The 26,264-nt window shown below is 37.6% G+C and overlaps 1 protein-coding gene and 1 long non-coding RNA gene across 9 annotated transcripts in view; one reads left to right on the top strand and one right to left on the bottom strand.

Annotated features, from left to right (window-relative positions):
- Pde1a (phosphodiesterase 1A) overlaps nucleotides 1-26,264 on the top strand; it is a 280,237-nt gene that overhangs the window by 106,304 nt on the left and 147,669 nt on the right.
- The window catches only part of LOC134486399 (uncharacterized), a 110,816-nt gene that overhangs the window by 4,163 nt on the left and 80,389 nt on the right, over nucleotides 1-26,264 (bottom strand). The window contains exon 3 of the long non-coding RNA XR_010065253.1: nucleotides 12,939-13,062. This is a non-coding gene — a long non-coding RNA (uncharacterized LOC134486399). The remainder of the gene's footprint in view (nucleotides 1-12,938; nucleotides 13,063-26,264) is intronic.

Genomic DNA, 26,264 nt, shown 5'->3' with positions numbered 1-26,264 from the left:
ACCAAGCGGAAAATTAAGAAGAATGGCATTTGCAAGACCCTGTACTGTCTCGCCTGCTTCTTTTGTTGTAACTCCCACGTAAGTCTTGATGAGTCATTTTTTCTGGGGCCTGCATTTTCTTCTGATTTGTCTGTTTCTACTCGTTTCTGTCAGTCTGCTGCCAGCACCATTCTCTGTCTTTATGAATGCTTCAAGTTACTAGTTTTGAACTGTCTTGAGGAGAGCTTTCTCAATTGTTCAGCTAGAATAAACTTTTCTTCTTCTTAAACTTTAACAGCCATAGTTCTTCATTTACAGAATGAACATTTCATTGAATATTTCTCAAGAAGTTCACTCTTTAATACATGTCCTGTTTCTCCTTAGTGTGGACTTATTAAGATATCAAGGTAGAAAAGAGCTTATACCATTCTCTACTTACATTTCAAAGAATCATCCAATTGTAGAGAGCTCAGAAGCCATCACACAGGTTAAGGAGCAGTCTAACCTTGCTCCGTCCTGACTCTCTCCACTACAGTGAACTTCTGCAATATCAGAATGGTCACTCTGAAGCCCTGGAGTTCACTAAGGCTTTTACCTTTTCATTTATCCACCAGAAAGAAAAGAAAGAAAAGACCACAACAGAGTCGAAACTAGAAAACCATATATCACTTAATTCTCTTTCTATATCTTCACGATTCACAGGCCCTTTAGCCTGCCTTCTTTCTTCCTTGTCACTTAATATTACCCTTTCTTGAGCTGCTTTCCAAATGTTACACTCGTACAGATGTTTATACATCTTGTGAGACTCCAAACAAAATACATTGGTTATTGACTAATGGCTGGTCAGCGATGAGAATATAAAAACGTAGACTATCAGCTAACAACCAAGCTTCAAGATTTAAAATGAGGATATATAATTTCCAAGGAAACACACGTTACCTTCTACAAAGGTAAAAGAAAAAGAAAATATTTATCCAGGTTTGATAAGAATTCAGAGCAAAGTTTCTCAAGCTAAACCCCACAGACTTTTAGTAAATGTGTCTGTTGTAGCAGGTGGACTTCTGTGTATTATAGAATATTATCATTAGCAGATATGTTTGTTGTAGCAGGTGAGGTCCCTCTACTGTAGGATATTAACACTAGCAGATGTATCTGTCGTAGATATTAGCGGATGTGTCTGTTGTAGCCAGGGAGGTCCCATGTATTGTAGGATATTAACATTAGCAGATGTGTCAGTTGTAGCAGGCGAGGTCCTATTTATTGCAGGATATTAAGATTAGCAGTTGCATCTGTTGTAGGCAGGGAGATCCTATGTATTATAGTATATTAGCAGCAGATGTGTCTGTTGTAGCCATGGAGGTCCTGTTGAAGCAAACAAATCTTCTCATAGTACTTGAAAATGTTTTTTAAAATACTTGTTTTCATTATTACGTACTTTGGTGTTCTGCTTGCATGAATGACTGTATGAGAGTGTCGAATTCCTTGTAATAGAAGTAACAGACAGTTGTAAGCTGCCATTGTGGGTGCTGGGAATTGAACCCGAAGTTCTCTGGAAGATAACTGCTGAGCCACCTGTCCAGCACAAGTAATCAGAATTCTAATACATAACTTAAGGCTGTAAACAGAGGTATAGCTTTCAAAACTATAGTATCTGCTAAAGTGTGTGTGTGTGTGTGTGTGTGTGTGTGTGTGTGTGTGTGTGTGTGTGTGAGAGAGAGAGAGGGGGGGAGAGAGAGAGAGGGAGAGAGAGAGAGAGAGAGAGAGAGAGAGAGAGAGAGAGAGAGAGAATATATATATTCCATGTCAGACAGAAGCACACACATCTCAGTTTTGCTAAGGAGTAATCATGGTAGCTATCACTGAGTGAACATTTACAAAGTGGCTTTTCAAATGCTATAGTATTTTTTCAGATATGAAAATCATCTCAAAGGCACTAGTCACTTTTTTAAAAGAATATCATCATGGATAAGATTCAAGCGTACACCTGCCAATTCACACTTAATGGGAAGTCCATATTGTTCCTAAACAACAGGAAAATAGTGTGAGGGAATGAAAACTGGGGGGATTTGCATATTCATTGATGATATTCATTGGCAAGTAAACCAAACACTATGATTAGGCATGAATTGATTGAATAAACCCTATTGGACCAAACAGTAAAATTCCAAATGCAAAGGACTAGGAGATTTCCTAAATAGAAGAAATGTGATAATACATTTCATAGAAAATTTAGCAATTGTAATAACCAACAAAAATCATGACTTCTTTTATAATCATGTGCTGGAAATTCTAAATAATTTCAGCAATAAAATACCCTTCAAAATTCCTGTGTTGGTCCTGTTTTTAAACAATTGTGAGTAGTGTTGAATTTTACTTATTTTTCATCTATCAATCTATCATCTTTCTATCATATATGGTATTATATAGTATGTACGATGCATGGATGATGTAGTGTTTGCAAATACACTATATATACATATATCATATATGTACATATATACATATATCATATTCTTCAACTAGCATTATATTCTATATAGGATACATGATATATTTGGGGGAATTCCAATTATATTTATAACTGAAGCTCTTTACAGTTTCTCCAAACATGAATTCTTGGCTACATGTGTTTGCTTTGAAAATCGAAGGGTAGCCAAATTTGGGAATTTTTTTAAATCATTGTGAAATCATTTGTTTCCAATACATTGTTTAAACTGTGTTGGGGAAATACAACAAGAACTGTATACTTAAAATGAAAAACATCTTAACACTGCTCAATTTTGTAAACTTATATCAAGTTAAATAGACATCTATATACTTTAGGTGATGGGTTTTTGAGCATTTGTGACCACAGAGATTTGTGGAATCTGTTAAACTCAATCAAAGCCAAAACAAGCAAGCAAGCAAGCCAACGATAAACAAAACTCCTTAAACGCAGAACCACGCCAAACCAAACCAAAACCCCAAGACACAAACAGATTTCATAGTATTTTATCAATATCTGCCAAATTTGTCTTTAAGGTTTTCCCCTTGTGTTTTAGGTTTATGGTTTCATGTGTAGAAACAATTTTCAAAACAAAAATAATGAAAATACTATTCAACTATAATCTCAGTGATGTCAAATTGACCAGACTATATCAAGTTGTGAATGGATATTTGAAGATTGTATGAAAGGCAACGCTAAATGTCATTCCATGGGTAGCTGTGTCTGGGTGAAAAACTGAAGGCCCTTTGTTTCCTAAAATCCTTCTGGATGGCTGAGGGAAAGGAATTTCTATTTCTTCGTGTCTGCCAGAGTCCTGCGAGCAGTTGATGGCACATACATGTATACTTGTTGAATGAAAGGGCAAATGAATGAATAGTAAAGAAAGGCCTGAAACATTCTAAGTTTGGAATGGTGGCCTTATTGGAAACCTACACTTTTACCATAATCTAATTTGATAATCAGAACTACATGTTCAGATTTACTTTGAAGATGGAAACTGCTGAGCAAATTCAGTATATTCAAATGCTTAAGGCTTGATCTCATCAAAATATTCTGTATAAGGTTTTAGAATTTGGGACCTGTTTGAATATTCATTTTTCACCTTTAAATTGAAGAGGAGTACCATGTCAGGTTGAAGTGAGAGCAGGGTGGGTAATACACAGGAAAGAGCTGAACTGTGTTTGAAAATGTGCTATTTGAAAAATGATAACCGTCTTTATCACATAGCATATATTTTAATATTATTTTCATTGAAAAGGGGGTAGCCCTTACCCTCCAGCTCTACTGCCCTCAGCACATGTAGAGTCTTTCTTGGACAGGTTTATTCCATTCCCTTGGCTCTCCTCAGCTCACATCCCATGGCATTGGCATCATCAATATCCTGAAGTCTCCATGGTAACCAACTCCACCTTCACAGTTCCACACAGAGACCTCTCAGCGTTTCCATGAAAAGCCTTAGACCTTCTTGCACATGACTTGGTCTTTCATTTATCTCCTCAGTCCTGCATCTTCTATGTCCACAGGCCCAGCACCACCGGGATGGCACTGCCAAGTTCTGCTGCCAGCTCAGGTTGGTGCCTGTTTCCCTGGGCCACAGCTGGATTAGCTTCTGATTGGGAGCAAACACTACATTTTGAGGATCAGTAAACCCCGTTAGCCTAGGCTGTCTTCCTTTCAGTGAATTTAGGTCTTTCACAGGACTGAGCCTCTGACGGGTGAGGTTCTGCTCTGAGGATACTATGCTATCTTTCCAGCACAGCATGATGGTTTTTCTTTAATAGTACTATTCTCTAAAAAAAATAGCTGCTCTGTTGTTTGCACTTTTCGTGTCTGAAACTTGAACCTTTCTCACACAACTGTCTTCTGCCATAGAAACAAATACATTGCCTGATTTAAGTTTCCCTTAGATCTCAGGACATTGACAGAATGAAGCCAAATTCTTCTCCAAGCTGTCTCATGGTGGGATACTTGCCCAGTTCCAGATAGAATCCTCTGAAGTCTAATAAGCAACTGGCCGAATATCTCTAATGTTACTGTTTTCTAAGCTCTATTTAGATGACCCATTACACCCTACTTAACATATCCAATGGCTTTTGTAAACCAAACTCTTCCTCAATAGGGACACAAAATAATTCCAAATGCCGAAGGGTCACATGGTCCAGGTATGACAGCCCCACTTCTTGGCATCAACTTCGGTCTTAGTTTCTTTTCCTGTTGTAGTGTTAAAATACCTGACAATGTAATTTATTTCAGCTTACAGATCAAAGTACAGTCAATCAGCATGAAGTCAAGGCAGGAGGACCTTGAATTGGTTGGTCCCTTTGTATCCACAGTTAGTAGAAAAAAATGAACTCATGCCACTTCTCAGTTCATATTTGCTATTTTATATACTCTAGGGTTTCCTGCCAGGGAATAGTCCCATCCACAGATCAGATGAGGATTGAATATCAACTAACTAAAATCAAAACAATCTCCTGCAGTCATACCAGGAGCTCTATGTCTTAGGTTATTCTAGACCCTTTCAAGTTGACCATTAACATGAACTTTTGTACTATTGTGCATGTGCACGTACGTGTGTGTGTGTGTGTGTGTGTGTGTATGTGTGTATGTGTGTATGTGTGTGTGTGTGTGTGTGTGTGTGTGTGTGTGTAGGAAGTAGATATTTTCATCTTTTCTCAGCCATTATTTTACCATCACTTAACTTAGCCATTGGGTGTATTACTAGCACTAGGTGACTAGGATGAACTTTCTTAGGAAAGTCTGAAAGACAAGCTCAGCAGATATTTATAAAATGCTATGAGAGCTGTTGGTGTCTTCAGAAAGTCTGACCTCTACATTTCTTGCTCACAGCCATTTCTACCTTATGAGAATAGTTTATGTCAATAAATCTATGAATAAGCAGCCCTCACTTGCAAAATTGCCATATACAATCATAGAACTTAACTAGGGATTTAAAGTGTTTTTTATCCTTGTTGTTGTGTGTCATTTTGAAATCAAGACTGGGTTAAAATTACATGCTTTTAAAATCTTCTGTTAGACAAATAATCATGTTAAGGGTGAGTATTGCTATTAAATAGTAACCTCAAAAGTGATGTAAGCAATTCCAGAAAGAAAATTTCACTGATGCTGTACATTTCTTATCAGCATCATTTCTATAATTTGGGGAGGTCAGGAAAAGGTTGTCCCCTATAAGGCAGCATTCAGTAGAGTTTATATTCAAATATATGTCTTGAAAGCCAGGCATCTCAACTTTGCATTAATAGAAATGGCAGGTCCAACTAATCAATCTATTTACTCGAGTTCTGTCCACTGCTATCCAGTAACCTAAACTTACCTTTTTTATAATGTAAACCGAAATTTATATCCTTTCCCTGCATGTCACTTGTTTGACTTAGGTTATTTTCATAAATAGAATGTGAAGCAGTGATGTGCTTGAAGTACTAGGAAAAAACACTTGAGATTAATATTTATCCCATGAGATTAATCATCATGTTTGATCTCAAACTGTAATTTGGTTCCCAAGTCCTGGACTTGGGAAAGACAAGTACAAGGAACTCCAACCAGCTGATAGGAGCTGGCTTCAGTACGCTCTAAAGGTTTCAGTGTTTGTCATCCTTTGAGCTCTTATGTCATCTGGGAAGAAGCAGGGGCTAAAGTAAAAACTCAGTGCATCTTTTCTCCTCGAACTACGGGCAAACTGACAGACATTTACTATAAGTGACATGAAGGTTCAGCAAGCAGTCAATCCAGAAACAGAAGTAAGAGAAGGATGCAGCGTCCAGTAGAAGCAGAATGTTACTATTAAGTTTCTTTAGGAGATAAATATAATATAAATGTATAGCCAAAACCCAAAACAGATCAATGGCAAGAGAAATGGTGTCTTGTCTACAGATGTGTCTATAGCATAATCAGATTCAATCAGTTTTCTTTCATAATCAACCTAAGGAATGACTGCAATCGACAGCAGAGAACTTAGATCATAAGTGTCTTCAAACTCAAGCTTTCATTATTGTTTTGCCATAAATGGGGGAACCCATGAGTTACAATGGGAAAATAACTTTCATAAGATTTTCTTGCATGCTGGCCCAGAAGTTTCCGGTTTAGAGATTCACCTTCCTAGGACATACATAGAATGCCCTAAGGAGATTGTCTTCCATGACAGTTGGCCAAAATAATACAAAATTACCTTCAGTGGGTTTTTTAAAATTCACTTTCACGTTACCTGTAGATACTATTCATATAATTACTACATATTTTGGGGATATGAATTGAACATAGATTATCAGATTTTATCTTCTAAGTTTAAATTCTCTAAATCAATTAGATTGGCATTGTATATAACAAGAGTTTACTTATAAAGAGGCATACAATGAAATATGTAAATGGCATCATTATCATATGTCTAAAAGTAAAACAAGAGTAGCTGACCATCTGAAATTAAAATACACAATCAGGTTCATAATCTTTTAGATTTAAACATTGATTAAACATTAGATTTAAATCTTTTAGATTTAGATGTTGGCCCAAATTTTTCCAAGCTTTTAATTATATTAATCTTAACTGAGTGAATACATTTGAGGAAAAATAAACAGGCCAGTAGGCTTCTAAGGCAAAAAGGCTTGAGTGTTGTTTTGTAATGTTTTCTTACACCTGTCTGCTCGGCAGCCTCAATTCATTGCATGCATCCTGTGGGTTTGTAAAGAGCTTTATTGCCACACACATTAAAGTGAAAAGGGCAAGCCTAACACATTTAAATTTCCTAATGACACAGCAGAAGCTGAGTTGGGACCGATTAGAGAATCTTTCATATCAGAATGGAGAAGGGATAGACACCAAATTTCTACTTTCATTTCTCTAACCACACATCAGTTGCATGAATAGCACACAAAAATCAACTTCATAGACTAAGACGAACCTTCTCTACTGTCTGCCATTAATAGAATGGCAGGCTGTAAGTGGCACCTGTTGTCTTGCGTTGTAAACCACGCTGTCGTTATTCAGGGATACAGGTGTTTAAGTGTCAGAAGAGACTTTACTTCTTCCTGATTCTTCGGTTAGTCTAACAAGTGCATGACATAGATCCAGATGCTTGATGTTGAGGAAACTGTTTGAACCAGCCTTTAATAAGGCTAATCTAAAACATGCCTGAACTCTTTACTGGGAGATGGCGAGGCAGGAGGAGGTGTGTCAATTAGGAGGCCTTGCGTCTGCCAGTGACACTGAAAGGTCAACAAAGACTTAAAAGGAGTTAGAGAATGATTTACCCTTGAAGGAAGATGGGATTTGGGATCTACAAGAAATGCATTTTCTTGATCAGGCTTGTCAATGAAATAATACAATTTCCCCATGGTAGAAGTTAGATAGTCGGAATATTCTGACATTTTTGACAAAGATCAAAGGTTGCATGTTTTGAAAGAAGTTTCTATGGCAGAGTTAGATCTGGTCACCCAACATAGCCTGTGCTGTCACTCATCCCAGAAGGGGTCTTTGTCTTGTCTTGTCTTGTTACTACCTGGCTCAAATTTTTTTTAAAAAATCCTTTTCTCCAGTTGGTGCATCCCTTAACCATGTTCAACCTGTATGGTGAAGCTTCACTTTCTCTTCTGAAAAAAGTCACTGTGATTTATTTATTATACCTTATAATGAGAAAACTCCCTTGAGGGCCATCTGCAAGGATGACCAGAGTTGCAGTGTGTAAGGATGTAAAGGGTGAGTGGTAACAAATGCCTGTGTGAGCTGAAAGACTTTGACTCGGCTGGGTGCAAAGGACCATTATCTTGGAGCAATATCCTTAGAGGGTTTCCCACAGTGCAGATGGTCGTGTTTCTTACTTCACAGAACTGTATTCTGTGGTGGAGAAATACAGTGCTACCATGAGAGAGAGAGAGGTTGCTGACCTTAGAAAGTGTTTGGAAAAAAATAGGTAAGACATTTTAATTAAGCTAGGTTAATATTTGCTTCATATTAAGGACACTTGGTCTTCATTTCATGTTAATAAAGTGACACAGGGAAGTGGAAAAGTGTTCAATGTCATGGATAAGGATTTAAGAAGAGAAATCAAATGGCCAACAGATACTTTAAAATGCCAGGTTTTGGTAGTATCAGTGGGAGGATAATTAAATCAATGTTCACTTTTCAGGTTGTCAAATTAAGTAAAATAAAAAGCGGATGCCATGCATTGTAAGAGGAATAACACAGAATATGAATTTTTAGTACTTTGGGGAAATAAATAGTACCTATTAAAATTAAAAGCAGATACCATTGAACTAAGCTACATGTTTTAGATGCCCTAATACAAAAAGACTGACGAATATATACCACTTTCACCTTTTACCTCTGCATTGTTTCTGATGCCTAAGTTGTAAACAATCTTTTCTTTTGAATTCTTTAATCTTTTTTTTTTTACAGTCCAGTCATTTTCCCCTCCTGGTCTGCCTTTGACCATTCCTATCTCATTCCTCCTCTGTCTCCAAGAGGATGACCCCACCTCCCCACCCCCACTTACCTGTCCTCCCAACTCCCCAGGGCGTCAAATTTCTCAAGGGTTAGTTACTTCTTCTCTCACTGAGGCCAGACCAGGCAGTCCTCTCGTGTTTGTGTATTGGGGGCCTCATATCAGCTAGTGTATGCTGCCCTGTTGGTGACTCAGTGTCTGAGCAATCCCAAAGGCCCAGGTTAGTTGAGACTGCTGGTCTTCCTATGGGGTCTCCTTCATCCATAACTTCTTTGAGATTTTCCCTAATTCAATCACAGGGGTCCCTGGCTTCTGACCATTGGTTGGGTATCTGCATCTGACTCTTTCAGCTGCTTGTTGGGCCTCTTGGAGAGCAGCCATGCTAGGCTGCAGTCTGCTAATATTGATGATTGGATTATTATTGTGAAAACTAACTATTCTAACTATTCTACGTAGCATCCATGGTACAGATAAGAATTGGTACAGAAATGGGTGACTGGGTAGTGAAAAATCTATTGCCCAAAACAAATGATTAGTATCTTTCCACAGGGAAATAATAAAATTAACATTAAAATGTATAAATAGCCATTCTTCCAGAGCAAAGAAACAATGTAGTTGTTATAAATGACTTGGGTTTTTTTTTTTTGTTTTTTTTTTTTTTGTTTTTTATGTATCACACACTTCAGAAGGGCATTTATGAGGACCCAAGAACCACATGACTATTCACTGACCTCTTTCACAATGGATCTACACCACAGGCTGGTCTCATCTGGCCTAACAACTGATGCAGGTGTTTCCCATACATGGTAGAGGGGAACTGATGGAAAGGGCTCCCATTTCAGCCAAATCCCAGGTGAAAGCTGGCTTATACTAAAAACCTGTCCGAAGTCTAGTAGTTATAGCTCTTCTTGCCAGAAGCCTATCATGGTATCGCCATGACAATGAACAGATTCTATAATTGCCTATACTATTGCCCTGACCAACTTTCGATGCTATGTGCTTTGAGATCATTGTTGCTGTCCAGTGAGTAGTGCTGTTTTGACTCAACAGCAGTTGTAGCACCTGCTCTGGTTAGCGCCATTGTGCAGACAAAAGGCATCCTGCTTGCCTCACGGCAGCAATTCTCTATACTTGCCTTCTCTCCTCTAGGTGCTCAGGCCACTCTCATTTAACCCTGAGTACTCTGTAGAGTGACTCATCTTGGTCCTGCTGCTGTTCTCCAGTTGTATCATCATTGATTATATTCGGTTGCCCTAAATTGTCATTACCCTAGGAGATGAGTTTTTTACATTCTGATTAATGACCTTTAAGTATGCCAGAGATAAACAAAAAATTTGTTCCCAAGTAAAAAGAAGCATGATTATTAGAAATAGAAAATTGAGAATACTACTTGGAATATAGATTTTATAATTTTCCAGAATAATCTCCCTAAAAGATCATGTTTAAAATATTTCTTAATTGTTCTAATTGTTACACAGCACATGTGCCATTGTTCACCAAAGGAACATCATATGGACATGAATGGATGGAGGGAAATATTCATTCTGCCTGAACATGGAAGAAAGAATATTGGGGAAGTTTGAAGAAGAGAGATTTCTAAGATGAACTGGTTGGGAAGGCAGATGAGGGAGAAAGTTACTGAGGAGGTATGGTAGAAAGGGGACTGCAATAAAAGGCACACAGCGGGGTAAAGAGAAAAGATAAAGAATTAGACTTTGGTCCTGCCCATCTGTCACACTTGCAAACATCACCATGATGGTGGCCCAGAGTCTACAGCTTTGCCTGTAAATTGCTTGAAAATGGAGCATTGTGGATGAATAGCATAGAAAATATATTCTTCTATACATCCACTCCTACCCTTAGGACCAAACAAGTCAATCAGGACAAATAGCCACTGGGGGAAGAAGAGATACACATAAATAAACACAGCATCGCTTGACATGGGATACTGAGCTAAAGGATAACACTGCTGATGCTTTATGCTGAGCTCCTATCTTCTGTCTTGTCATTACATTTCATTCTGCTTCAGTCTTACAGAAAGATGCCTTTCTTTCCCTACATTTGAGGATTATTTAGTCATGCAAAGTTCTTGTCTGTGACTGCCGCCTTATTCTTGTTTATACCGCTAAAGTTCAGCCAGATGGAACACGTCCAAGCCCTTGGTTCTATTCGACATTTGAACAGCTGGGGCTCTGTAATGTCTGAGCTTGCGGCAAAGCATCTCTACAGCTCGTGTCAACAGGAGCCGCGAGGTCTCATAACCTCCATCGGTAGCTCTGAACTGACACAGTGTCATCTGGGAGGAAATCTTAGTATCTGTAATTTGTGCTAGCATAGAAGATAAAAAAAAAAAGACTCGTGTAATATCTGCCTTTTAACATTTCAGGACGTTTGTGATGGGTTTACTAAAATCATTTTGTACAACTGTAATTATGCCATTATTCCATTTTATGAACTCATTTGGCATGAAACATAGATTTAAATACAGGATGGAATTTTTCTTTCAGGCAACATTAAGATTCCCCATGTTTAGCTTAGAGGGCTACATAGAGAATAATTAAGACAAATCAATGCTGGAATAGAATGTGGTAATTACCACAAAGATTAAGTGATTTCTCACAAGTCATTTCTTATGCCAGTGATAGAGAGGGAATTCTTTGAAATGAAAAACTAAGTGTCAATGGTACTTATCTCATTTTTTGTACTTTTTTTGTTTATTTTTGTTTTCTTGTATTCTCATTTTCCAATATCACAAAGATAAACCCTATAAGTCTGCAGTGGTTGTGAGTGTCCTAAAAGTCTAAGTACGTGTGTTTTGGCAGAGATGAAATTTATAGTACAGTCAGAATGGTATAAAAAATGAAAGTATATAATAAAATGTTTTAGTAATTTATAATAATAAAAATATAGTACTCTTAGTTCTAGTTGGTGAGGCTAGAAATGTTCACAATTGAACCCTTGAATAACACAACACATAATATCTAAGACCTGAATGGTAACTCTTGACTTCAGTCTTATTTGGTTGTCAATTGAAACTCATTAAAAATTTGTGTACTATTAAGTTATGAAACAGTAACCTGCAAATGATAGCCTGTTTAGTATCAACAGTTCTTTCTCACTGTGTCTAATTGTTGGAAATTTCTTTTTTTATTGGATATTTTATGTATTTCCATTTTAAATGCTATTCCCTTTCCTGGTTCCTCCTCTCCCATCCTCCCTCCCCCTGCTTCTATGAGGATGCTTTCCCTCCCACCCACCCACCCACTCCTACCTCAACACCCTGGCATTTCCCTATACTGGGGAAATGAGTCTTCACAGGACCAAGGGCCTTTCTTCCAATTGATGCCGGACAATGTTATCCTCTGTTACATATGTTGCTGAGGCCAATGTGGAGAGGCTCATAATGTTTGCATCCAAATTAATTTTTTTAATATAAATGTAAGACTGGAAATATTTATTCTCTGTTATGGTTGGAGTGGAAGGAATATGCCATGGTGGTAGGCATGACTCAGGGATCGGGATGTGTCTGAGAGATGGGCACAGCTTACATTTTTGCAGCAGGAACTTGCTCAAAACAAACTGAATGAGGAAGCTGAAAGAGACTGGGAAAGCCAGGCAGTGAACCCAGAGTTCTGCACCTATGTGACTGCCTAGCGAGGCTTCACCCTCGACCTGAGGCTTCCACAATGTTTACATAGAACACTGCCTCCTGGGAATCAAATACTCAAACATATGAGTCGCTAGGAGACATTTCATATTCAGATCATAACAGAATATAAATGCAGAAGAGGTTTCATCCACTGAAGCTGGATGCTTGTTGATAGTGTTTACCATGCCCCATAAAACACTGAATAGTTTAATCACTTCAAGGTGCTGACCTCACCCACTTGACCTGGGCACTTTTGTCACCCCCAGGCAAGCTTTGTAAGTTTCTAGAACATTGTCCTAGCTTTGCCTGTCTATGCTCTGTATAAGTACAATTATTCATTATGTAAGCTTATTCAGGTTTCTTTTACTTACTTTGTGATGGTCCAGGTTGACGTGTGAGTCAGGGGTTAGTAGAGTTTGGTTAAATCAGATTCTCATTTCATTGTAGGAGTGGGTGACAGTTTGTTCATCAACTTTCCAAGAGTGTTTTAAGGACCTGGTATGATAAAATTATTAAAAGCATTTCTATAAAATATTTTCATGACCACGTATTTTTATTTCCCTTGAATAAATACCAAGAAATAAAATTTGGGGGTCTGAAAGGGGTTACATATTTGACTTTATGAAAAACTGCTAAACTAGTTTCCAAAGTGATCATAAAATTTTCACTCCCACCACCTAAGTAGGAATGCATGTTCATTTATTACTTTAATTAACTAATTGTCATCACAACAAGGTTAGGTTGATTTTCCCCCCATTCTAGTGAGTTCAAAGTGACAAGTCACTACTGAATTAGATCTGGTTTTTCCTTTTGCACTAGCAACAATGACACCAACCTTGTTCTTTCTGTTAGTGAACATTCATAGTCAGTATATTTCTGATACTTCTGAGAAGGATATTGTTCATTTCTTTTGTTATTTTCTATTAATCATAAACTTGCAGAAATTCTTTCTTCATCCAGTGCATAAAGTGTTTGCTACACCTGTATCCTATGAATGTTTTTTTCAAGCCTACGACTTGCATGTTTTTTTCTTTAGTGACTATTTTTAGTGTTCTTGTTTGAAAAAAAATTGTTTATAACAAAGTTAGATTTAATCAACTTTTATGGCTAGTGTTTTTGACAATCTTGTGGCTATGCTGTGGTCATAAAGTACTTTCCTGTATTATATGTTATACATGAAAGTTATTTCTCATTCATTGGTTGGTCACTGATTTATGCTGCTTTAACTTGTATATGTTTCATGGCATAGGGGAGAAAGCTTCTTTCCCACGTGGTCATCATGCTTCCATAATGTTCACTGTGGAACTTACAAATCAGACTTTAAAAGGTTCAAGGTGGTACATGAAAAGTGGGCATGGAATTTTAAAGTATGACATATGGAAAGTAAATACAAGTTATAGTGGATTGCTAGTTCATTCTGGGTTAGGAAGATACTTCACGAAGTTTTTGTTTTTGTTTTTGTTTTTGTTTTTTTAATTGAGCATTGAGTAACATTTCTCTGCTACCATTTACCAAATGTTGAGCAAATATTTCCTGATTGCCCATTAACATTGATTATATTTTTGTTCTTTTCCACTTATAAATGTCTCTATAGTCCCATGAATTTGAACGTGACTTGCTATCTCTATGTAGTCATGTGGACAATAGAACTTCGCTTCCTGTTTCTTTGTCATATTCTCTTCTTAAATTCTGTCTTTTCTCTCTGTGCAATTGCTTTCATTTGTCCACTCCTACAGTGCTATGGAAATTATCTCCCCAGAATAAGTTTTATCCCAGGAGAATAAGTAGTTAAGAAAAAAACAATAAATCAAGCTAAAACTTTCTTCGGGAAGTTTCACCTGGTTTTCTTCTTTTAACATAATAAAACTTGGCAAGTCTTGATTTTAACTAGGAACTAATTCTTGCATTAAAAGAATAATTTAATGTAGACTATATCTATATTTGTAAATGTTTATAATACATAGTTTATAACTATTTTCCCACAATCTTTTCCTGGAGCTTTTGTTCTAATGTTCCTAAATGATGTTAGATTTGAGTGACATTAGGCCCTGAGTCCACCCAGCTGCTGCCTTACAGACACAAAGACTTTCTGCCGAGCTGACCACTGGGAAAACAAAAGCTTCTCTATTCTCAGACATGTCAAGTCATCCCATTTGAGTGTATCTCTCTCATTTCATTTTCTGTCACAGGATGAGTGTTTCAGAGCACCTCTTTGCCTCTCTCCCTTTCCCTCTTACTTCCTTCTCTTTGTTTTCTTCCTTCCTTTGTTTTGTCTCCTCTCTCCTCCTTTTCACTCTCTTCCCTTCCTCTTGTTCTTTCCTCTCTTCCCTTCAATCCTCTTTCCTCTCCTCTCCCCTCGATGCCTTTTGCCTGTCCTCCCCCCTCTCTTATCTCCTCTTCCTTTTCTTCCTCTCCCTTATTAACTGCCTTTTTTCTTTTTTTGAGTCTATTAGTCTGTTGGAAGATATCAGAAGGCCTTTGAAACAGAACAACTCTAGGACTCTCAGTGATAATTCTTAGGGTAGTTATAGTCTCCCGCAATCCAATAATGTCTCTATTTACTCCTAGCCTTGTCTCTGGGTTCCTGGACTTTGAAAGACATCTTTCTTCCCAGAGTCATCCTGTCCTTATGTAGGCCTTACCAGTGATTACAATCTGTTTTACTCATAGTTTGTCAACCATGCTTGGGTTTCTTTCTCTTCTGATGCTTGTTTAAATCTAAGAACAGTCCCACAGTGACCAGAGCCTTGCCTCCTTCTTTGGAGCCAGCCTTATTTATTGTATTCCATCATCTGCTTGCCTCTTGCCTTTTCCTAGCCTGAGAAGTGCTCAAGGCCTGGCAATATTGCAAGTTGTTATGTATCGAATAGGACATGTACCATAAAGACTCTGTTGTCAATGGCTTGTTCTTTGATGTAGGCAGGACTCAGAATAGGGCTTTGGGGAAAATGGCTGGACTTTGATGCCTCTGTTTTCACCAATGAGCTAATTCTTTAATTTATGGAGTCATTATTTGATGGTATTATTGGGTGATGATGGAAAATTTCAGAAGTAGGACCTAATTGGGAGGAGTCATGGGTGTGTGTTCTTGGTGCCATGTATCTTATTGAGACCTTTTTTGTTTTGTTCACTACTTTATAGCCACTATGAAATGGGTGATGTCACCCTCCCACACCATTTGTCCGGAGGCTCTGACTCACCTCAAGATGGGAAACATGAAGTCAGTTAACCATGAGCTGATAGTTCTGAAACCATAAGTGAAAATAAATTTTTCTTACTTGACATCGACTTTCTACCTGCAGTTTTTGACTGCATCAAAAAAGAAGCCAATCAACATCTAGTCACCCCTAAAACCAACACTTCCAGTCTTTGCTAGTTTGAATTAATTCCCATCAGGATTGTTGACACTCATCAGCTCTTGCAACTCTCTTCTACTTTCAAATTGTCAACTCTAAGAGTTTCAGAAATTCTGTATCCACCATGTACTTTAACCTCAAAATTTATCAAGTGAATCACTCTCCATTTACCCCCTCTTTCTTATACTGAAGAAAATTTAATGTTGCTTTTCTTCACTTGCCTTCTGTTTGAAGTAGAGGCTTCTTTTTTACTTTTAATCTGCCTGTGCAATGATTTTAATTCATTGTTTCTTATTCCTTCGTCACAGCTTTCCTTTATGTCACTGGAATTTACATTTAGTCCTTCCTCTAAACTGCTCTGAGGTCTTAGGAAATTTCATTCCCTGGACCTGATTTTCTTCTCATTCTCTTGACTGGTATGTCCAGATTTAATAATTTCTCCATGAAATGCTCTCTATCCTTCATTTTTATAACACTCTAGAGACCCAGAAGTCAATTACATTCCATTCCTCTTGGACAAAAGGTAGTTGCTGTTAGGCATCACCTCCATTCCTAACAACTAATCCATCGGCCTGCAAAGGGGCATTCATTCTTACGACAGCTGCCTTTAGAGCCATTAAACCATCCTATTTTAATAGGCTGAACTTAATTTTATTTTATATACTAAAAATGTAGATGGTATATATTAAAATGGACAATTACCAAGTATGTGTATTAGGAAGCCATTGTATAAACTGTGTATCAAGAAGATCACCTTAATAACTTTGTACCTCCACCCAGCTCCTAAAGGAGATAATGAAATCACTATATTTGGTGCACATGCAAAGTACTTTGAGTTATACTCAGGTTAGAGACAGAATTCGAAGGTAAAAGAGGATTGTAGCATTTCCGCCAAGTCTGACTTGTTGAGATAGATCACATCTAAGGTAAAATGATAGAAACCAAGGTGATAGCAGATTTCGCTTAATTTAGCATTCAGAAAGACTTAATGGGGGACAGTGACACGATGCAGAGAATAAGGACACTCGCTGCTCAGACTTTGATTTCTTTGAAAGGAATCCACAGTAGGAGAATCCTCTGTCTATATTGTTCTTTACTATAGCACCTGTATACACACACACACACACACACACATACACACACACATACACACACATACACACACATACACATATATACACACACATACACACATATACACACACATACATATACACATACACACATACATACACACACACATACACATACACACACACACCCCAGAAATTAAAGACTGACAATTTAATAATGAATTTATTTGTAACTGGGAACCAATCCTAGTCTATATATGTGGAACAAAGGTAAAGCTTAAACTATGCATATATAATGGATGATTAATCCATATGTGTGTGTGTGTGTGTGTGTGTGTAATATATATCACCTAACCAAAAGGTCTTATTAAATAATGAGTTGATAAAATATCCATTCTTTCAGCAATTTATTACTATAAACTATATTCACCATGCAGTGAGATAGAAACTAGACCTTCTTTGCCCAACCTAACCAAGATTGTACCCTAGAAGGGCCAGAAAAATATATTTCATGAAGATGGAAACCAAAAGAAAGAATAGTTATATACTTATAAAACAAAACAGATTTTAAGTAGAAAACTGTTTTAAAAATAATTAATTATTAATTATTTAAAAATAATTTTTAAAATAATTATTTAATAACGGGGACATCAATTCATCAAGAAATTAGCAATAGTTAAAAGACAGGTGTGTCCAATATCACAAAAACTGAATACATAGAACAAATATTAATGGACATGAAAGGAGGGCTAGATTATAGCATAATAACACTAGGAGACTTTAATATTCCATTTCCAACACTGGACAGACCAAGAATGTAGAAAACACAGGGCTTAGAGTATGTTTTAGTGACTATTCAAAGAATTCATTCTTAGTCTAACATGTTGTGCCTAGGCATGGTGAAGATCTAAGATAAGCTTATGAGATCCAAACTTGTGTGTTCAGGTTTGGGTAGTAGCTCAGCTCAGCTTATAACACACTAGACTTACAAGTGTGAGGACCAGAGTTCATCAGTACCCATGTAAATGCCCCCAGAGCATGTCTGTCTGCTTGTGATGTCACTTCTCAATAGGAGAGCACTGGAGCAAGTTGGCTAGCTAAACTAGCTGGAAAGTGAGATCCAGGTTCATCTGAAAGACTGCCTCAATAGATAAAGGAGAGAGTGATCTGATAACACCCCCAATGTCAGCTTTGGGTTTCTACCAGCTCGTGCATATGGTGTACAAGTATACAGACAATACTCAGATCTCCTTCACACATACATGTACTCATGTGCACACACACACACACACACACACACACACACACACACACACCAGACAATTTAAACAACAATAAACCCAAAACCCTAGTATGTTATTTCTCCCAGACAAAGTTGAATTGGTGTATAAGCAGCTACAGTGAGTAATAAACAGCAACAAACATTTTGCTATGTTTCATCCCTGTATTTTTTTATTGTGTGCAGTACACAGTCTTGCCGTGTAACCCAGGCTTGCTTTAAACTTGAGATCCTTTAGCCTCCAAGTGCTGGGACCACAGGCATGGGTCATCATGCCTAGCTTATGCTTCAATTCTAAATCACGTTTGATGCTTCGGGGTAGATTTCTATCAATCTCCTGTTTCAGAGGCAACACAGCCAAAGTTCCTCAGCCAGATAATACAATAGGCTCCCAGCTCGAGTTGGCACCTGGCAATCAGCTTGCTGTTCCCTTTCATCATGCTATATAAGGCTCTACGCTCGAGAGCAGGGAAGCTGAGTTCCAGCCCTGCTTGTCTGTGACTTGGTTATGCAACAACAATGAGTCATTTATTATCTCCCAGATTCAGTTTAGTCTTCTGGAAGAGAGAGGAGACAGGCAGGATAAGAAGGAGAAACCCAGACCTGAACTTTTGGCATTCTGTAGGCAAATGACATGGGTTCTTGAACAAGTAAATGTGCTAAGCACAAGGGAACGGAGACAGAAACTGTTACAGATGAATAGACACAGCTGGATGTTAGAGAGACAGATCCTGGGACTCTTATTTAAACCAAACAATGAGAAAAACCATGAAGTTTGAACATGAACCAAGTACTTGATGATGACAAGCAATTGATGGTGTTTGCTGGAGTAGCAAATGTAATAAGGAGAGCACCAATGGCTTGTAGTATGTACTGAAGGGAAAAGTGGGGCGGTGCTGCGATATTTGTTTTCAAATGCTGTAGTAGCCACACAGAACAGTATGACTGTATCCCTAATACTTAGGAGGCAGAGGCAAGAACATTGTGATTTTGAGGGTGGCCCAGGATACAAAATGATTTTCAGGCTACCAAGGGATACAAGTGAGTCTTTGTCTAAATTAATTAATTAAAAAATTGAAACTTTTGACACACTACAAAACTCTCTCATGCAGAGCCACGAGAAGTGTGTGAAACACCAGTGATAGCTACGTAAACTAGTGGACCCATGGGAGCTCATTAAATGGAATTTTCTCCTTTATCATAGTTTTAAATTTTCCCTCAATTAAAAGGAAGAGTGCAAGATCCTTTCACAAGTGCATGTCAGTCCCCAAACTTAGAAAATTACATGCATTAAACACATACAGGGTTTTGTATGTTGATCATGTCTCCTTAAAACGGTTTCGAAAAATGACGAGAGGAGAAATAAGATGAGACACATATCATCAATTTCAAGCTCATGTGTACCTTACAGACCACATAGTGTATCATGAGCAAGATCTATTTTTTCTTTTTGAATTAAAATTTCAGATATTAAAAAGTGATAGGATTTTTTTTTTAAGCTTACGCTAAGCAATCCATGCTATTCCCTACCATGCTCGGTTTCCTGTGTGCATTGCCTTTGCTGCATGAACTTGTATGAACTCTCCTGTGAAAGAGAAAGGCCTGCACCCAGCAAGCCAAGAGGCTCTATTGTCTCACTCCACTGATTTTTCTACAAAAACAATCATCTCTTTAAAATGTATTAAAAAATGTTTTATTTTCTGTTATATAATACGAGTTTTCATTTAGCCTCTCGCTCAATTATATTTGAAAGAAAAAAAAAAACATTGCAGAAACCATGGTGAGAAAATTTGCAACTTGTGTTATATCAAATGATTCTTATACCCTATGACTAAGAGAAAAAATTATTTCTATTTGAGAAGTTCAATTGAGAACTTCATTTATGCCTATGGGTTCTGATCAAATCTACTTCCATTACGTCTCGCCCAATCTATCCTCTATCCCCTTGACTGTTTTCCCCTTCCAACTTCATGTGCTCTGTTTTAAACTCACTGAGTCCACTTAGTTCTGCCTTCCTGTATATAATTGCCGGGAACTTATACTGGAGCACAGACAGCCTCTGCAAGACCACAAACCTGAAGAAAACTGACTCTCTCCCCTAGCAGCCGTCAATTGGCCAAACTATTGGCCAGCTAGGTATGGGACTTTATGAACCCCTCCTCCACTCATGCTGAAATGTTTGGCTGGCTTGGTCTTGTACAGATTCTATACATGCAGTCACAGCCACTGGGAGTTTATGTGTGCGACAGCCCAGTGTTGTCAGATGTTTACCACCCTACATCTTAGTCTCTCTTCAATGATTCTTGAACCTTAGTGGGGGTATGATATAGATGTCCTATTTAGAGCAGACTATAATTCTCTGAGTATTAATTAATTGTGGGTCTCTGTATTAATTGGCATGTGCTACAAAATGAAGCTTCTCTGATTAAGGTTGAGAGGTGCAGTGATGTATGGATAAAAAAAATGTAAGAATTTAACTTATACCCAATTAGCAGAATAATAATATTAGGCTCTACCCTATGGCCTATGGCCTAGCAAATCATACAATTCAGCCCAGTTGATGGTAGTAGATATGAACTCCGTCTTGTGTATCAGGCATTAAATCAAACTATAAAGTAGCTGGTTATTTCCACAATAGCCGCTTCACTAGTGACCCACTGGACAAATCTGCCAGGTTGGTCATTATTGTGGCCCACAGGATTGATGGCTGCATAAGACCGCTGATTACTTTTCTCCCCTGGCAGTAAGCACCGAACCTTCCAGTATTATAAAAAGTAAGCCAATATAGGTTATAGGTGACATTTCCTAATTAGTACCAATATTGAAGTAACCTAGATACAGAAAAAACAAAAGCCACATGACCTCTTTCATATGTAAATGTTAGATCCGAATCTTTGGAAAAGTGGGTTTAAATTGGAGTACTGATAGAAGCCAGAAAACAAGGGGCCATGAGGGTATTTCCAGGAAAGTGACATATAATGCAGATGGGGTGAAGGGGTAAATGGAATAACGGGACAGGAAGGATTAAAGAGGATGGAGGTTCAGAGACAGCATAGAAGGAATACGAAAGGATAGCCAACACCAAATACTGTTGTTGTAAAATATAAAAAATTAAAAAAAAAGTATTGGTGTCTTTAACTTCACTAGGTCTGGCACCACGGTGCCCCAAGATATCTGCTAGATATCTTGGTGGAAACACATCCCAACTCCGAAGCGGCCCAGTGTCTCCTGCCGCCACACACTTTCCTATACTCAAACCGACACATAAAAGAACATACAACACAATAATCTTTGACCCAATTGGTAAGATATAATTGCCCACCTAAACATACAAAGCCCAGTACCATCCATTCCTTAAGAACATTCATCACAACCTGTAAAGGTACAGCATGGAATCTTAACGTCACCCGCCACATTGTCCTGCCACAGCTTCTCTCCTTCTCTCCTCTCTTCCTTTCCTTTCCAGTCTCCTCCTCTTCCTTCAAACTTCTCTCCCACCCATCCTTCCTTCTCCTCCAATGACAGGCCTCCTTCTATCCTGTACCTGCCCCTCACCTGTATTTTACAAATTCAATGGGGAGAAGGTTCTGGTGAAGTCACCTGATTCCTGAGTCCTTGACTAGGCAGCTGTCCTTGGGGCAGTGGAATTAGCATCAAAATACAGATAACTTCAGGGCAAACCACAACAAAATCCCTTCTTTAGAAAAAGCCTATGGAAAGCTGAGGAAGCTTTTAACATACATGCATACATGGAGGGCTTTCAATGGCAGTGCCAGCTATGGATTATCTCTGTTGGAGTTGTTGGTCATTAAGATGCTACTGACCAGACTCCTCAACCACCTCGGACATTGCAGGTTCTTGCCACTGTTCTTTGATAACCATCCAGAACTTGATGATAAGACCCCATTGCTGAAAATACTGTATACTTGAATCATGGAGCAAATTATCTTAGATCTGATTAGTAATAATAGAAACAGTTACAAGATTGAAGTAAGTCATCTGACCTGCAAGAGACTTAATACCCACACTCATATTCCATATATATTTTTGCCTTTGCCACGAGACTCCCAAATGATAGGAAACAATAAATCAAACTTGCTCATGCTTTGTAACTTGCAAATGTTATGCACTATTAAATATTTTGACTCAAAGCAGCAAGGTTTTTTTGTTTGTTTGTTTTTGTTTTTACTTATTTTTTAGCCATAGTGACCAGTGATACGTGAAGGAAGATGATCACAAACACTTGAAAACTGATTTTATTACTTATGCAATTTGGTCAAGATGTATGACTATCTTGTCATGTAACGAAGCTCACCATGACTTAATGTGAGCTTGAGACAACAATGCTCAGTTTATTTATTTCTGGACCACTCCAACTGCTCTAACATCTATCCTCTTAGCTCCACGTTAACCATGACTGCCAAGTTAACCAGTCAAAATACTTCACAACTGAAATTAGTGGGCACAAGAACACGAGCTGAAGCAAGTAAGGATGTCATAGTAGCCCAAAGGGTCTCTGGAAAACAGTATACTATTAGAGGGAAAGAGAACATTCCCACATAAAGCTGCACATAAACAGTCTGGCATATCATGCTCATAACATCTAGTAATGTGAAATGAACTTGTAATTTCTTATTCTCCACATCCTTATCATAATCATAGTAATTTAAAGACTCTATTAATAGCGAACTCCCTTTTAAAGATATAGAACAATAGATTTTTAAATTAATGGGTGCACAGTATAAGATTGTTTTATGAGACTATACAAAGGAGGTACCTAAGATCATTATTACATAGACATGGTTGAAGGTGATTAAAAGCTACATCATAAGTTTTATGAGAAACAATAGGGAAATCACAACCAATGGATCAATGCAACTTCAGATTTGGCTGTGAAGAAAATGTCATCTCACCTCCATAAACTGTGGAAAACACCTCCCTTATTCTATTTTTTTTTTTAAATTGGTTTTTAACTTGCGTGAGTCCACCTCTAATCTGGAAATTGGTTACATGAATTTTAATCATTCCATGTCTGTGACAAATTCCTTTAACTCTTAAACTTTTGGAATTGTCTCTGCAGAAATTTAAAAATGTCAAAATACAGTAAGACACATAAGGAATTATTAAACTTTCAGACCTGCTCTAGGGAAAGTGGCTTCACGCAAGTCTACTCCTATACTCTAACCACAACTCTTACAAGTCATGCTCATCTTTCAACAGCATGTCACTAAAAGTAACTTTTTTGCCAGATTAATGTTTCTAAGCACTTAGGAGGCACATCCCTGCATCTGGAAGACGCCAGAACATTTTCCAACATCTGGCAAGGTGACAGGTATGGAGTGTGGTAAACAGTAGAGACCCAGACCACTGATTTCCACACCTGTAGATTGCAAAGGTGATCGACACCTCTGTGATTAGTTCCGTGCCTCTCTTCATCATTTGACATCAATCACATGGAGGATAATGTTAAACAGATTTCTAATACGTTTTTGAAAGATTTTTTCATAGTTTCAATCTAAAGATTCTAGGGTGGATCAGCATGTTTGGAAAAGAAAAACTAAAATGTTTAAGTGTGATTAATTTCACTACTGGGAGTCAAGACCCTGATGGAAATACAGAAAACAGTATGAAGTGAAGAGGGAGGAGGGAATTTGCAGCCATAAATAGCCTACAATTCTTGAACTGCCATTTGTTTTATAATCAGCCAGTTTTTCATTTAAGAAGACTATTGAATTTTGTTTAATATTAATCTATTTATATTGTCAAATAGACTTCCCATCATGCCAACAGAAAGTGAGGTGAAGAACAACATCATTCTTGATTTTGTGAACACATAAGGGAACAGCTAACATGTGAATACTGTATTAGTTTAAATGGTAGTCTGTAAAAGGGAATCATACATGTTCTCTGTGACCCATGTGTAAGGTGATTAGTCCTGCTCTTGCGTTTGCTATTGTCCCAGTTGTGTCCCCATCCCTACATAATCACTGAGTATTCTGTTTCACTCCCAGTATGTTGTAGCTTGCAAGGTGAAGAATACAAAGTCATGCCATAGACGGAAGTGATAGTGATAGAGCCTTTTAGTCAAAGAAAGAAGAATTTTTCAATGAGTTAATCTTGAGTAGTGATTAAAAAGTCCCATGGTACAAACCAATGGAAACATGGGTCTTAAATTAGATATTGGGAAAGCTAAGAGTTAAGAGTTTTTAAAGAGAGGTCCCTGGAAAATGATTGCTTAATTATATGAAATCATACATATCTGGCTGTTTGGCTGTATTATGAAAAACCATGTCAATCTCATATGATTTAACCTAGTACAGCAAGTGCTCTGAGTCTTATATATAAATATTATTGGTAGAAACTTAACGGAAAAAAATAACATTTCAAGCCTAAAGCAAATGAGGACAAAGTAAGAATGTCTTCACTGATGGAAAAGCTGTGGTCTCAGTAAGCTTTTATATGTATACATACGCATACATATAAATGTTTTAAAGACAGCATGCCATATGAAGTAAATAGCATATTATTCTTTTAATTTTAAAATGACCTTAATGGGGAAGAACAAAATGCAAAACATTCGTTTGTTATTACTTAGGATTATACTAAAACACATATATCAAGGGGACAGAAATGAAAGCCAAAAGAAGGCTGGGCACATTTTGGTGTCAGGCTGTCCTGAAATGTCAGAGCTATGTATAAGCATTTCTTGTAAGGAGTGAGAATCCTAAAAGAAATTCCAGAGTTATGTATGAGCACTTCTGGTAAGGGGCAAGATCCCTAAAAAAAGAACTCAAGAGTAAGTTTTTGCCTAAAAAAGCAACACCAGTGTGCTCTAATATAGTTTGACAGCTCTGGAAAGCCATCTTAGGTTAAACCATGGCTGACAACATTTAGGGTTCTGGAAAGGCTTGTGCTATTGATTAATAAGATTGCAACATAACAATGTTTTTTCAAATAGATAGGAGCCTAGACTGAGCCCCTGTCACATGGGAAATTTCATTGAGGCAAAGGTAGCCCTCCAGGCATATTAATAACCATAAATTCTTGGGAATCAAAGCAAAGAAAGATTCATAAACCCAAAATAAAGTATTTGAATCATATCTTTTATTGGACTAAACAAAAACATAAAGGAAGGACTAAAAGGGAAAAGATGAGACATTACCATTTCTGGAATAGGATGTAAGAGGGGTTAAAGGACCCCACCTCATGAATCCTGTACTGGACTTATTTATATGACTTGTTTACACTGTCTACCTTTGTCAGCTACATCAGCCCTCACAAATGAAGGTAGGTTAAGAGCTCTAGAGTTGTATTAAAGAAGGAGACTCCAGTAAGGATGCTATCTGGAGCCAATGGGTTCTTGCTGTATTGATGCCATTTAGGGGCAGGGCTAGGGGTTTTGACATCTGAGCCTTGCCTTCCTCCATACACATAAGAAACATAAATTGGACCATGACACACTGTATGCATGATGGCTGATGATGCTGGAGGATACTCTTGTCAGTCTGGAGATGCCATACTTAGCATGGCCACATCTTTTTTAAGTTCATGATTTTCATATATTCCACAAGAAAACTCTGACAAATACCTTTGTGTAGTGATAGCAAATGATCTGAAAGCCACTGACATGAAAGACTTTTTTTCCCCTTAGCACTCAACAGATTTGATTAAGAATTCCATAAACATTTTATTTTGAAATACAAAACACACTATTTTTAGGAGTTGCAAAGAAAATTGTTAATGGAATTATAGATAATTGATAAGTCCACTGTTTCAAAAAATTTAACACAAGCAGTGTTAATGTAAATACTATTGGTAGAAACTTAATGGAGGAAAAAAATCACATTTAAAGCCTAAAGCAAATGAGAACAAAGTAAAAATGTCTTCACCGATGGAAAAACTGTGGTCTCAGTAAGCTTTTATCCAAAGTCATATTATTTTATTTGTTCATCAGACTGCACCCATAATTCATCTTTATAACAAATCTGA

This window comes from Rattus norvegicus, chromosome 3 (genome assembly GCF_036323735.1).
Source record: "Rattus norvegicus strain BN/NHsdMcwi chromosome 3, GRCr8, whole genome shotgun sequence".
Lineage (NCBI taxonomy): Eukaryota > Metazoa > Chordata > Mammalia > Rodentia > Muridae > Rattus > Rattus norvegicus.
The sequence above is the reverse complement of the archived record's forward strand: the minus strand, read 5'-3'. Positions and strand labels throughout refer to the sequence as shown.